The 15,110-nt window shown below is 35.9% G+C and overlaps 1 long non-coding RNA gene across 4 annotated transcripts; it reads left to right on the top strand.

The window, feature by feature from the left end:
* Positions 1–9,276: 9,276 nt before the first annotated feature.
* LOC148193465 (uncharacterized) lies at positions 9,277–14,101 on the top strand. Of its 4 annotated transcripts, none has more exons than XR_015781968.1 (3): positions 9,277–11,353; positions 11,841–11,987; positions 13,604–14,101. It is a non-coding gene; the product is annotated as an uncharacterized LOC148193465 (long non-coding RNA). The 4 variants fall into 4 exon arrangements; XR_015781967.1 differs by having other exon boundaries at positions 13,601–14,101; XR_015781969.1 differs by lacking the exon at positions 13,604–14,101 and having other exon boundaries at positions 11,878–12,036.
* Positions 14,102–15,110: the final 1,009 nt, after the last annotated feature.

Below are 15,110 nucleotides of genomic sequence, written 5' to 3'. Positions count from 1 at the left end.
AGATCCACTTATTGAAACCTCTTCCAATACAGTATTGACGGAACTTCCCTAATCAATAAGAACCTTTCCAATATTGTACCGAGCGATAACAGCGGTGATTACCATATGGTCGTCTTGCTCGGGATCGGGAGCATGGAAATCTTCATCGGTAAACATAATTGGTCGCATTGAGCGCTTTTTCACACCCACCCTATGAACGTTTTTTAACTCCCTCAAACTTCTCTTCCTCGCCAAGGCCGACGATCCTCCTCCAGCAAATCCTCTAGAAATAGTGTTAATAACACCATGTTGTGGTCCATCATGACTCTGACTTCTGCTACGTCGATGGTCCGAATGGCGATCATCTCTATGATAAGTTCGTTGAGATTTTCCCCTCCTTGGTGGACTTCTCTCCACCCGATCACTTTTCACGAATCTCCTCAAATGTCCTGCTCGCACCAACTCCTCAACCTTGTCCCTCAAAATCGTGCATTCTTTAGTGGTGTGCCCTATATTCAAATGATAGGTGCAATGTTTAGTTCCATCCGCATTCTTGGAGGGCCAAACAGGCTTCAAGGGTGGAAGAAGATCCGCACTCAAGGCTTCCTCTAAAATTCTTGCCCTTGGTGCGTTTAGCTAGGTATACCGTTCAAATCGAGGCCCTTTCGGACAATCTTTGAACTTTCTGCCTTTTTTCTGTTCATTTAGGATAAACGTCTTCTTTCCTTCTTTCTTTTCTTGGCTCGGGGCCGAAGTATTATGCTCATGATCCCTCATGCTCGGGGATTGCCAACCTATTATGATGAATTTGGTCGCCCTATCTTGCAATTCATTCACAATCATAGGGGGTTCTGCGAATAGGTTTTTCGAAAAAGAGTTAGGCCTCAGGGCAGTAGCTAAAGTACTAATTATGAATTTTTTGCCTACGTCCCTCACCTCCCGAGCGGTTCGATTATATCAGTCCATAAAATCTCTGAGGTTTTCTCCCTTCTCCTGCTTGATGTTAGTTAACTCCAAGTATGTAAGATTTCGCGTCTTACTGGAAGAAAATTGTCATTCGAACAAGTTTCTCAAAGTCGCAAAGCTGTTGATGGTTTTGGGCTGAAGCAAATGGAACAATCCTAAAGCCTCTCCCTTTATTGACAGGGAAAAAACCCTACACCACACATTCTCACTAGGGGAGTAGAAGGTCATAGCATCGGCAAACGACCTCAGATGTTCCTCCGGATCTCCCGACCCATTGTATTTTTCCAAAGCCGGGAATGCCCTTTCAAGCATTTGCTCCTCCATGACGGTTGTCATAAAGGGTTGAAGTTCCCTTGCCCGAGCGGCTTGAACCGGGCGGGCAAGACTCCTCTATGAACTGTTTTCGCCCTGATCATTGTAACATCCCATATTATATAGAAGCATATAATATAGTAAGTCCACATTTTAATAAAAGAGAACAGTTAGAGTAGACTGTAAATAAATTTGTTAAGCTTACAGTCATTCCAAATTGAGTCATAATTTAAAACTTAAAAATGCTAGAGTATTTCAAAATAATAAGGACAACTAAGAGTCCTAACGAAGCTAAGCAGCAACATTGTCTTCCTCCAAAGCCTGCTCTAGAGGCACCTCATATGTCTCTGCTCACATCCAAGTGGATGATCATTGCAAAAGAAAAAGCATATCCAAGAAAAACACAAACACAAAAGCAAGGGTGAGCTAGATATAAAAATCATGTTATATTTTCCACACCATATGCAAATAAGGACAGATATATTAGAATATAAAAACATGACATGTTGCACTTAAACTTGACTTGTCCGGACTTAGAATGATTGCCAAGCTATGGCGGGTCACGCACTCGCGGTGGCCTCTACTGCTTTACAAAGTCATTGCCAATGGGTTTCACCCTACCACACTCACGAGGTTATTAATCCGTTATCACTCACCTTGGACCATACTGGAAGCACCCAAGACTAGGACCTTCTACTACTACTCACGACATGATTCAATCATCTCTACCTGAGAATGATTGACCATTGTAGTTTCAGGATAACCCCCAAGACTGAGCTACCATGCAAATCATTCTAAACACTAAGGGCACCACCATGAATCTTCTTCTTGAAGATCATGGAATTACGTCCAACAATATAGGGCACCACCATGTGACCTCCTGTTAACCCTTGGCAAGTGTAACCGAATCGTATCAAGTAATAATAAATGGTAAGACCAAGTATCATTTCCCAAAGGACTCACGCCCTAAACAATTATGTGATTTGTTGATTAAATAAGACTTGTAAAACAAATTCTTATAGGTTTAAATGCAAATACTGAAAACTAAATATGAATGCATGTATTGATCAATTGAACAAAAGAAGCAAAGCATGATTGAAATATATGGAATGATGATGTTGTTGGGGGTTTTCAATTCATCCTATCCACTCTCATGTATTCAAGAATTTATTTTCTTCATTAATGTTAATGTCACTTTCTAATTTACCTTAAACTCAATGTCTTGGTGAAGAAAGCCTAGTCCTAATCACTAGTTTACAATGTCTTGTCTCCCTAGCAATTATTCATGCATTACATTCGCACAAAAGCTTAAAGGCAATCAATCCTCCTATCCCTATGTCTAGGCAATATTACTATTGGGAGAATTTCTTCATGTCTAGATTTATCTATATGTGTCCATACAAATAAAATCAATGATCATGAAATTGAATGAATTAAACAAAGCATGCATAGAGTATAGAAGAAAAACCCTAACAATTAATGAAAGAAAGCATATTAATTAAAGAACCAATTCAATACATGAGAGTTTCAAAGGATTACATTGATTCCCCAACAACAATGAAGGTTTAGTTCACCATAATCATGGTGAAACTAGATGAAAAATAATAAAAGAATGAAAGATAGAACCCTAGAATTTGAAGAGTGGAGCTTGAGCATCCAAAATCCTCCTCCAAGGGGTGAAGAAAGTGTGATTTTGCTTCGTTCTGCCAAAAGATACTAACCCTATGTCAACTAAAACCTTATATAGACTCTTAAAGATTATAGAAAAGTGCCCCAAGGCCCATTAAAATGTCGCTCAGTGGTGATTGTCGCTCAGCAGTAAGTTCGATTCTTCTATTTGACGCTCAGCTGCAGTTTTTCCCCTCAGCGGTGACTGCAGGTCTTCAGAGCGCCGCTCAGTGGTAATTTCCGCTGAGCGGTACTTGCAGCTCTTCTTTTATGCACTTTTTCTTCCTTTTCTGACTCGAACTTATAGCTACTTCACTTCTTCCATTCAATTCATCTTAAAAACTGCAAAAACAAGGGAAACCAAGCATAAAACCCATCCAAATCTCTTATTTCAAAAACATAAGCAAAAGCATGACTCCAAGCTAGTTTCTAAGTCATAAAGGTTGTTTTTTGTGTCAAATTTAAGTATAAAAATAACAATTTTTCAACTGTTATCACAACTCCAAACTTAGAACTTTGCTTGTGCTCAAGCAACAAGATGTAACTCAATCTTCCACCGATCCATACAATGGTTCACCACATTCAAAACTCCTTCTCTCAAGACAAGTAATTACTCAAATCAGCTCAACACAAAGACTTCAATCAAGATGCACACATGCTTCAGTGTTCACATAATCACATAATATCCAACAAATGTTATTCTCATGAATGATCAATCAACTAAGCATAGATGTAATTATGTGCGCATGGAAATTTTCCTCACCAAAAAAAGTGTTTCACTCAAACACACAAGTGTATAAGAGGTCACTCATTCACTCTACTATCACAATGTCACATGAAATAACTTTGCCTTTCATTTAACCATAATCAAACACAATCACAAGTAAGTATCATCACAAGGGTTTTTCTATGGCTTATAATGTGGCCGGGCTAACAAGAAAATTGGTTTTTCTAGATCACAAAATCCTTGAGTTAAGTGAATCATCTAAACATAACCATTATTCCTTCTTCCCAACTTTCTTTTGCATTGAGCCTTCCTTTTTCTTTCTTTTCTTTTCCTTTTTCTTTTACTTTTCACACGCTTAGCTCAATGCTTTTCATATTCCCCTTTTCTTAAACCACCCAACAACCACAAACTTGAACATTTATCAATACCACAAGATATCTTCAACTCAACTCAAGGTAAAGCTTTTCAAAAAGGGTTTTCTATCATGTTCAAAGCTAAGTGTTCAAAGGTTATAACACATTGTGCTCTGTTTTATTGGCTAAAATCATGCATTTGGCTAATAAAGGGTAAAACAGATGGCCTTGATCATATGACACATACAAGCAAGTGATTCAATCATAGAAACCTGGACAAAGTCATTCATGCTTTCAATGTAATAGCATTCATTCACCAAAAACTTTGGAGTTCAAAACCTCACATATAGGCTCATTCAACATTCCATATACACATCCTGCTTAGCATCATAATCACAATCACAACATCATGCATTTGTTCACATACCTCGTGAACCACCACCTGTATATAAGCATATAGTGCACACTCTCAACATCAATCAATATCCAAGCATCATCAAGCATTACTCATCATGCATAAGTCACAAGCAAATCATCATAGCAGATAAAGTTTCAAACTGAGTACATCACAACCCTATTATAAAAACATAAGCAAATAAGTTCAACAAAACAACAAATAAAAATCCTGCTCTAGAGGTGATAGCATCCATCAATAGATGTTATCTCAGTTCCTCATCAACCCATGCTGTCATCTCAATCTTCCTCCTCTTCATCAGTCTCACATCTTCAAAGGCATCCTCATCATCATCACCATCCATAGTTGAAGCTCCAACTGCTCCAGCTCCACTGCCCTAAGCTTGCTCTTCTGGCCATGCCATCACATTATGAAACTCATCCATGATCCACCTATGTACTGGGGTGTATCATACATCCCAATAACCATCTCAGTTGTGGCCACCTGCCCTTTATGAATAGACTGCATCTGGGCATCTATAAGAGACATATACATATCCCTCATCAGAAATGGCTCTTCCTCATGAGGCTCTACAGATGCCTGACTCTGTGGTGGTCCTTTCGCTCTGCGAGGACGGCGGGGTGGTACTGGCTGAGCTGCCTCATCACCTCCACAATACCGTCTGTAATAGGCCTCATCAATAGCTTTCCTAGGCCTCTCAAATGGTGGAGCAGAGATATTCACCCCAACTAGCTCACATAGGTTTGTAATCAAAGAAGGATGCCCCAAAGGTGCTTTGCTATTCATAGTGTTGACACACACCTAAATCTCATTAGTTATGACCTGGCCAATGTTAATGCTCAGCTCTCTAAGCACACAGTACAAGAGAAGCATCTTGCTAACAGTTATGTCTGAGACATGTGAGCATGGCTAGATGTTGGCATGAGAAAATGTCATCCAATACTTTGTTAAAGGAGTCAGATCAAGTCTCCTATTGTTCACTACAGCACCATTCCTGTTTCTCTAAAAGTGTCCACCAGGCACACATAGCACACTTTCCACATTACCAAAGTCTGCTCCTTCTTCCATATTGAGAGCAAACTGACACTACTCACAGGCCCACTCAGTATTTAAGAATCTGTTAATGGAATCAGCGTCATACCGAATGACGTGTCCTTTAACATAGCTTAGATAATCTTCAGCAAGATGATCACCCAACCTTCTTTGATGAAAGAATGCATAGAGTATAGAAGAAAAATCCTAACAATTAATGAAAGAAATCATATGAATTAAAGAACCAATTCAATACATGAGAGTTTCAAAGGATTACATTGATTCCCCAACAACAATGAAAGTTTAGTTCACCATAATCATGGTGAAACTAGATGAAAAATAATGAAAGAATGAAAGATAGAACCCTAGAATTTGAAGAGTGGAGCTTGAACATCCAAAATCCTCCTCCAAGGGGTGAAGAAAGTATGATTTTGCTTCGTTTTTCCAAAAGATACTAACGCTAGGTCGACTAAAACTTTATATAGACTCTTAAAGATTGCAGAAAAGTGGCCCAAGGCCCATCAAAATGTCGCTCAACGGTAAGTGCGACTCTTCTATTTGACGCTCAGCTGCAGTTTTGCCCCTCAACGGTGACTGCGGGTCTTCAGAGCGTCGCTCAGTAGTAATTTCCGCTGAGCGATACTTGCGGCTCTTCTTTTATGCACTTTTTCTTCCTTTTCTGACTCCAACTCATGGCTACTTCACTTCTTCCATTCAATTCATCTTAAAAGCTGAAAAAACAAGGGAAACCAAGCATAAAACTCATCCAACTCTCTTATTTCAAAAACATAAGCAAAAGCATGATTCCAAGCTAGTTTCTAAGTCATAAAGGTTGTTTTTTATGTCAAATTTAAGTATAAAAATAACATTTTTTTCAACTGTTATCACCTCCCTTTTGGATCCATGGAATTACGTCCATAACATAGGGTACCACCATGTAACCTCCTTTGAGATCCATGGAATTACGTCCATCAACCATACTTTTAAAACCACATACTCTCAGTCACCAAACAATGTTTCAAACACTCGCATACTTTCAATATAATCACATTACCACATCATACTATGCATTCCAATCATTCCACACACTTGATTCAACCAAAAAGAGACAAGACTGGACTCAAAGGATCTGCAGAGCGCACCCTATTCGCGAGGCGAGAGAGGATGGTCTCGCATAGCGCATCCTCAACTGCAAGGCGAATTAACTCGTTGAGGTGTTGAACCTCATGTCCCTCACATAGCGCACCCACTTAATTCGCTATGTGAATTAACTCGCTGAGGCTATAGGCCTCAAGTCTTATCGCATAGCGAACCCAAGTCGTTATGCGAAAGCTCAGACAGAGAGAACACCCCCAAACCCTCTCGCTTTGCGCCCATCTCGCTCTTCGAATTAAAAGGGCAGTGGTTCCAGACCACCACCAGTCACATAGCGACAGGATTCGTCAGGCGAATCCACAGACAGAGAGCAGCACCCTATGGTCATTCGCATAGCGCACCAGCTCGCACAGCGAATAACTTAGACAGTAAGCACCCTCTACAGCGTCTCGCTATGCGAGATAGCTCGCATAGTGAGTCTGCATAATCTGCAAAACGTAAATTCTGCAGAATTATGACACTCACATACACTTTACCAATTCTAGGCCCTTTTATCAACTTTTAACACCCCTAATTTGTGTATTAAGCTTAATTAAACTTGCCTAGATGATCCTAACTCTCCCTATTACTAATCTAAAGTGACTAAGATCAAGATTTATCTTTTGAAACATCAATTTCCACAACTTAAGGACCCAATTTCGATTATACTACTTTGCACCTGTTTTTGACCAGTTTGATGACCCTAACAAGTCACAAATAACCTCCCTGTACTGTCCCAACAGACTACAAGAGCCCTAGACTCCTAACTCTCAAATTCACTATCTCACTTCCTCTCAAATGACCCAAAACCCTTATAGAATACCAATTTTTCTATCCATTCACGGTTACAACATATCTCTCAGCCCAAACACATCAATATAGACATTACAATAATTAAATACATCCCAAAATGGTTTACATGCATTACAATCCAATTTCTTAGTCATTCAACCCAACACATGCAATTAAGTCTTTCCAAATCAAAACACAATATCAACAGTACAGCAGTACAATACTCAACATACAGTTCACGCAACCAATTTAAAAAACATATCCTAGCTCCCTTTACCTTGGAGTAAAACCACACAGCTCGCTGGAATGCCCTAATGGTACCTCGAGTTGTGAGAAACCTAGACAACTCCCTACACACCACCACTTAGTGATTAAGAACAGCTCTTAGAGCTAGAGTTTGACAGAAACAGGAAGAAGTACGCTTCTAGTTACATGTAACCAGCAGAGATTGCATGAGCTAGGTTCAAGAATAAAGAAGAGGTTGCATGAAGGGACTTACCAGCCTAGAACCCAAAACTAATCGGATGGTTCCGAAGCTCTCTATGTTGCGGACGTTTTGGCACCACCTAAACCGAAATCCAGTGGCTCAGTGAAAAGAGATTGAACAGAGAAGAAGGAGAGGTTGTAGAGAGAGGGCAAAGAAAAAGAAGGACTGAGTTTTTTTAGAGAGAGAATGGGGCTTGGTTACTGAACCAGGATGTTTGAAAATGAGCTTTTAAATGAAAGAGTTTTGGTTTCATTTAAATTAATCACCCCATTAACTTTCTAATTATTTTTCAGGTTCTTACAATCATCGCTCTGGTCCAAATTTTGATCAACGTCAGGAGTAGTGTCCTGATCAGTCTTTGGGAATTCTACAATGGGTGGGGTTCGAGCGCGTGCAAACGATTGTTGGTTCGGCTGGGCTCCCCTTGCCGCATCACGCTCGGGTCTCAAGGTTTTAATCTCTGCCTACATGGCCTCCATCCTCCTCTGCATCTCCTACATAAACGCCATTGGGTCCTATGACATCCTTATGGTCTTGCTAGGGTGTCTTCGAAAATCCTCGGTCTCACGATGAGCGCCAAAATGTTTCTGCTAACATTGGACGAGGATAACCGCCTACCCTCCTTCCGTACCGAACGTTCTCCTAGCTCTAAGCTCCGACAAACCGACTGGCCTTGTAGTCTTGTAATCCTGCGTGTCGAGCGTCCTTGTTCCTTCTTTCAGGATATTAAACATCGGATAGGGAAGACCTGCAGAAGACACTCTGACGCTCAAGTCAGAATTTTTCTCTGTAGATCTATTATGAGTAATCAAAAGTCAAAAGTCCATTTATCTCGAAAGTAAACCCCTATTTATAGAGTTTAAAGAAATTTAACCAATTAATTTACCTCTTAATAGTCATTAATACAAACCTTAACAGTAGTCGTTATGACCTTAATTGTGCTTTAATTGTGCTCAACGGTTGTCGGGATCGAGCGGCTCCAAGACATTTTCGAGCGTCTACCACTCGATTTTACTCATATACTTTGCAACCCTTACCGATCGGTTGAATTCGGGCCCATAATATATATATATATAGACACACACTGTATTTCCACATTATTATCACACATGTTTTGAAATTGTTATCTCTTAATATATATTTCGTATTTCAATAAAGATTTATAAATGATTAAGAAAGTGTGATTTCTTCTAAAAGATACATAAACAAATATCATCATAAACTAATACATGATCCATTTAAAAGTTTATTGCATCATTCACAGTAGATTAATGAAGTCTAATGTAATAACTAATATATATATATATATATATATATATATATATATATATATATATATATATATTTATTTATTTATTTATTAATAGGTTAAAATATTCAACTCTACAGAACAAAACCCAAGCTAAACCACTACAAGAAAAATTGAAATTATCTACCCATATTTATATACGGATTCTAATCCGTATGTAATATAAATATTATATACGGATTTTATATACTGATATAAAAAATAAATTATATATAAATTTTATCTATCTATAATTCGTATCTAATATCCAAAGTAAGGCGCGTTGTGCGTTGTGGCGGGAAAAATTTCTAAGGACTGAAGTTTATGTAATGAGTTCAATTAAAAGTGAATCTTTCCTACCAAAACTACGTACGGATCTGGAAAAGATTTTATTAAAAAACAATAATATGGTATTTGTATTAAGAAACCCTCTTGCCCCAGGTCTTAGTTTCCTCTGCTCTCTCAACGAAGAACCCTCTTTATAGAAGACGCTCCTTGGACTTCTCGAAGCTTCCTCTACGAGTTAATAGTGAGACCATGACCAGATTCAATGAAGGGCCTTAGCAAGAGAACTCGAAAGAGGAGGAACGCGCCTGGAAAACCCTAGGTTCACGATGATACTCCAGGAGCGGAAAGGATTCGAAGCGGAGTGAAAAATAGGAAGATTGTTCAGTGAGAAATGCGATTTAGGTCGCGTGTTCGGTAGAAAAGGACGATTCAACGACTGAATCGGTAAAACAGTGCCAAGATTGTTGGACTCGTGAAAGCTTAAACCGTAGTCGCTGTGTGACCGAGCTATTGTTCCATAACCACCATTGCATCTTCTCATCTCCTACGAGGGTTTCCAAGGTTAGTGCATTCATATTAGGTTTAGTTAATTACTTTGTTAAATATGGTTTGGATTGGGCATGTTTTTGGAAAAGGGTTGTTTGAGACCTATAAGTATAAAGAATAAAGCCACACATAATGGGGTTATGAAACTGATGTTCCTTTTGATGCCATACTTTAAGTATAATCTTTTCCCAGTGATGGAAAAGTGATTGTTGTGGATTTGATTGTTCCTGCTTTGCCTAATAGTACTGTTATTGCGAGGACTGCTTTCCAAACTGACCTCTTGATGATGGCTCAAACTGCACGAGGGAAAGAGAGAACCCAAAATGAGTTCATGGAATTGGCATTATCTTCTGGATTCAGTGGCATCAGATTCGTCTGCTTTGTCCCTGGCTTCTGGATTATGGAGTTTTTCAAGTAGAAACCATCTTTTACTTACTGTGTCTTAAATTGTTTCTTATATTATTCTGTCTTGTTGCAATTTATAAATAATGTCATCTGAATAAACTTAAATTTAGGGTATATTTGCAATTACATTTAAGTTTTTGTTTTCTGATTTTGTGTTGCCGGTTTTGGTTTTTTTGTTGCATATTTTCTGTTTCTATTTGGTAAGTGTTCACGGCTATATAATAGCCATTACAATTCAATGAACACACGGTTATAATTCAGATCATTATTTCACGTGTCATTTTTTAACAAATTAGTACCAGAGCTATTGTGTTTGAGTTTCTAAGTGAGAAAAAGAGAGAAGAATTGCTCGAGTGTTTGATGAAGAGAGAGTGAGAAACTTGTAAATCCATGTTGTAATCGACAAAAAAAGCCAACCACAATAACTAGAGTATGCAGATAAAGACTCTTTTTGGATTCCAAGAAAACAAGTTGTATATAGTTGAGAATGGTATCAAGAGGTTATCTCAGTTTCGAAGCTTGTTTCTCCAAACATGTTTCTCATTCAGAAGTAAATTTTTTTTTACTAATGATGGTTATTTTGTCCAGGATTCGAGATTGGAGGCAGCGGGAGGGGATAAGTTGAGAGTGAGATGTTCAAAATTAAAGCTAGAAGTGTTTTCATTTCAATTTTACATAATTTATTCACTTTTTTTTTCTACTGTCATTGTTATCCTTGTGTTTTGACTAACAATATTTTTTTCTTTGGTTAATAGTATGACTTATTGTTTACAATAAGTTGAGTCTTATATTTTTATCATAATATCTATAGGTTGTTTACCTTTTTCAGCCTTACTTGATATATGTGGCTTATTTTCTTTAGTCCATTTCAAGTATAAGTGTATCTAACTGCCTATCTACTACTATCCATTAGGTGTTTCAGGGGAATATTTGAACTTCTACAAACAGATCAAAGTTTCATGTAAGTTTTGATAATGAAGCTTTAAATGTAATTTTGAAGCCTTTTTCTTTAATAAAATTGAAAGAATGCTATTGGATTGCTATACTGTAGGTTAGCACTACAACCTGTACCAATCATATGTTGCATTCTTGATAAAAGGAAAAGAAAAAAATACAAAAGTGGGCGCACTAATTATGAAACCTTGATTGAGAACTTGACAGTGGACGATTTTGAACTTTTGTTGAAAAGAGTACTCAAGTAATGATTATGTCACTTGAGACAACTTCTCTTTGTTTGTTAGACTAAGGCTTTGATATGAACCGAGGAAGAACGAGAGATTGAAGAGGGCAATTATTGTTACTTTTGGGATTGAATTAGACAAGTATTTTAGGAAGATTAGGATCCCTGCATAATCCATAGAGTATGATATTTTCTTTGATTTGTCTTAATAGTTCTTTTTTGGTTATGTGGAAAATAATGTTTGACATTTTATTCCTTGTACAATTAGTTGAACAGAAAATGAACATTCAGTTGGTTTCAAGCAGGAGCACCATCTTATGCAGTAGAGCTGGGAAGGCTATATAGGAAAGTTTCAACAAAATTATGTGTTAGACACCATATACCTCAACCCGGTTTTGTAAGACAATATTCTCTTGTAAGTTGTGAAAAATTTCAAGAATAAAGCTTTTGAAGATTACTTTAAATTTAATTTATGCCTTTTCTGGTTGCTTTTAAATATTGCAAGTGCATGAATCATCTGATATTTGGATTTGCTCTGTTTGCATTAATGGTCCTGTTAAGTTTTTTTTTATAACCACTTATTAGTTATGAACCTGTTTGGAACAATGCAAATATGTTTATGTCATTTATTGTTTAGTTTAGAAACATCTTACTCACATGCAACTTCTAATCTTGCTACCAAATCCATGATTTGACCACACAATTTATAATCATACTACATTTTTTTTCTTCTAAATCAGGTTTAGTATAGTCTGTTTGTAATAAGTTGGAGCTTGCATACTTGGAATTGGGAATTCGAGAGCTCTATCTATATTCTTGGTTTATATATATATATATATATATATATATATATATATATATATATATATATATATATATATATATATATATATATATATATATATATATTCTAATTGCATTCTCCATTAATAACTACAATGTTATTATTGTTGGATGAAACTCCAATTCTCTGATCCTTTTTAACATAGAAAATGGCATTAAATAGATATGTTGTACTAAATCAAAAATTGCCTTACATACTGTCAAAAATTGCCTTACTCAATTAGTCACCAAAAAACAGATTTGATGAAATGAATTCTAAATAGATCAAAACAGTGCAAAAGTTGATCAGATGGGGAAAAAGGATTTTTGTCCACCCCTAGACTTAACACATAATAAATCTATATTTTATTTGATTATCTTGGATCTTAAATTCTTTGTCTGTGATCATTGTAACATCATTACTGTGAGAAAAGGGTCAAAACGAAATAAGTGAAGTTTTTTAACAAGCTTTTTGACCACATCCTCCAAAGATGACTCACGGATTTAGCTTCTTTTTTTTTTACTGCACCTTTATTAGTTTGCCTAGTTATCAAGTTTTTTCTGACTAGCTCTTAATTAATTATCTGTGTGATTTTTCTATGTTTTCTTTAGTTTGATCCTAGAAATATTTTTTTAAAATTCCCATTGCCTTATCATCTTCCTAGGATTTCTAATTAAAGTTCCATGTTGATGTATTGATATACTGCAAATTTTATGAAGTGTAAGTATCCTTTTTCAAATTAGTTTTAGTTTAATTTCAATTGGAGGCATGTGTTTCATTGTAAATCTCAATATAAATTCTTTTATTATTTTGGAAAAATTTAATTGAAGTATGTCGTGTTATTTCTTCTAGCTTCATTGGACGCCTTGTACCCCATTCAGAATGTGCTGCCATCTTTTGTGGGTTATAGGTCTACAATCATTATGTCTCAATTTTAAAATTTAGCTAGAGAAAAGTAACTGTGGAGTGTTGTTTCCTGATTTCTCGGCCTTAAAAAATATCAAAATTTTTCTTAACCAAGCAACCATTTCATTCTGGTTTTGTCTCTGGTATGAGCCCACAGGATTTGATTGAAATACAGAATAAAGATTATTTTTGACATAGGCCCCACCAATAGTTCCAAATAAATACAAAATTATGAAATGTTGGGTTGAAGCTTCTTCAATTATCAAAGATTGAAAGACATTATTTTGTGTGAATGATAGCAGGGTTTAGTGATAGAGAGAATCCAAGATGGGATGAACGTATGAACGTGTATATATTTGAACGTGTATATATTTGAACTGTATTAGTTAGACTGGGGATTCCCAAGAAACCGATGAGCTACGTTGATCTGGGTTGGAGTAATTGATGACTGATTTATGTAAGTATTGTGCCTTGATATTGCTATGTATACTATCTCAAGAGTTCTGCATAAACTGTTGTTGTTTCAGAATAAAAATCTGCTGAAAAACTGTTTTGATTCAAATGCTGTAGAAAATTATTTGCTGTTTTGATAAAAATGTTGCAGGAAATTATTTGATGTTTGGATATAAAAATGCTACAGAAAATTGTTTGTTGTGTTGATTCAAATGCTACATAAATATTTTATTGTATTAGTTGGTTAAAATCTTGTTTAATATATATTTGTGTAGTGTGGATGCAGGGCATATATATTTATTGTATGGGATGTTAGTCATGATTGATATATTGTTATACATATTACATTTATTACGTTATATATTATATAGCAAGCTAAGATAAGTTTTCGAAACCTATGTCTTATTTTTGATAAATGTTGAAAGTTTTCAGTGAATTATATCTTTTATTAAATAGTTGTAAATGTTTATCTATATTAGATGATTTTTGGCAATTTGTTAGTTATGTTGACTTTTATCAGCTATTGAAACTCAACTATTAAATGCAGATGCAGAATCACCTATTTTTTTTTATATAAAATCATAAATTATATACGGATTTTTCCGTATATAATTATATACAGATTTTATATACGGATTTTCCGTATATAATTATATACGGATTTTATATACGGATTTTTCGTATATAATTATATACGGATTTTATATACGGATTTTCCGTATATAATTATATACGGATTTTATATACGGATTTTCCGTATGTAAATTATATACGGATTTTTCCGTATGTAAATTATATACGGATATATCCGTATATAACTTAGCTACGCTTCTTTTATATACGGATTTTTGTCCGTATATAATCCGTATGTAATATCATTTTATATACGGATTTTGGAGGTTATATACGGATTTTGACCGTATGTAACTGTGATTTTTCTTGTAGTGAACTATCACGTATCTCCACTAATAATCGTTTATTAGAACCACCTCTTAACATAGAAAAATATGCAAAACATAATATGACCAATTCATTCGCAAATATCTATATACAATATGAAATTCAGTTAATTTCCTTTATCTTAAAATAATGAAAATAACGGAAAACCTAAGAAATCGAGAAATATATATTATGAGAATTTGATCTTTTTCATATTTTGGATAGTTTTAACAATTAATAAAGTTTCTCTGATATTCCAAACTTAGTTAAATACACACTAATACTTAAATGTTCTAATTAGATGATTGAAAATCTCAACGAAGACTCGTACCAGAGGAGCATTTAGTAACCTTTTGTTTTTAACTAAAATCTACATTATTTTGACTTCATAATGTTAATGATATCGCTCATACACTC

This window comes from Vigna umbellata, chromosome 9 (genome assembly GCF_029865625.1).
Source record: "Vigna umbellata cultivar VRB3 chromosome 9, Vumbellata_1.0, whole genome shotgun sequence".
NCBI lineage: Eukaryota > Viridiplantae > Streptophyta > Magnoliopsida > Fabales > Fabaceae > Vigna > Vigna umbellata.
The sequence above is the reverse complement of the archived record's forward strand: the minus strand, read 5'-3'. Positions and strand labels throughout refer to the sequence as shown.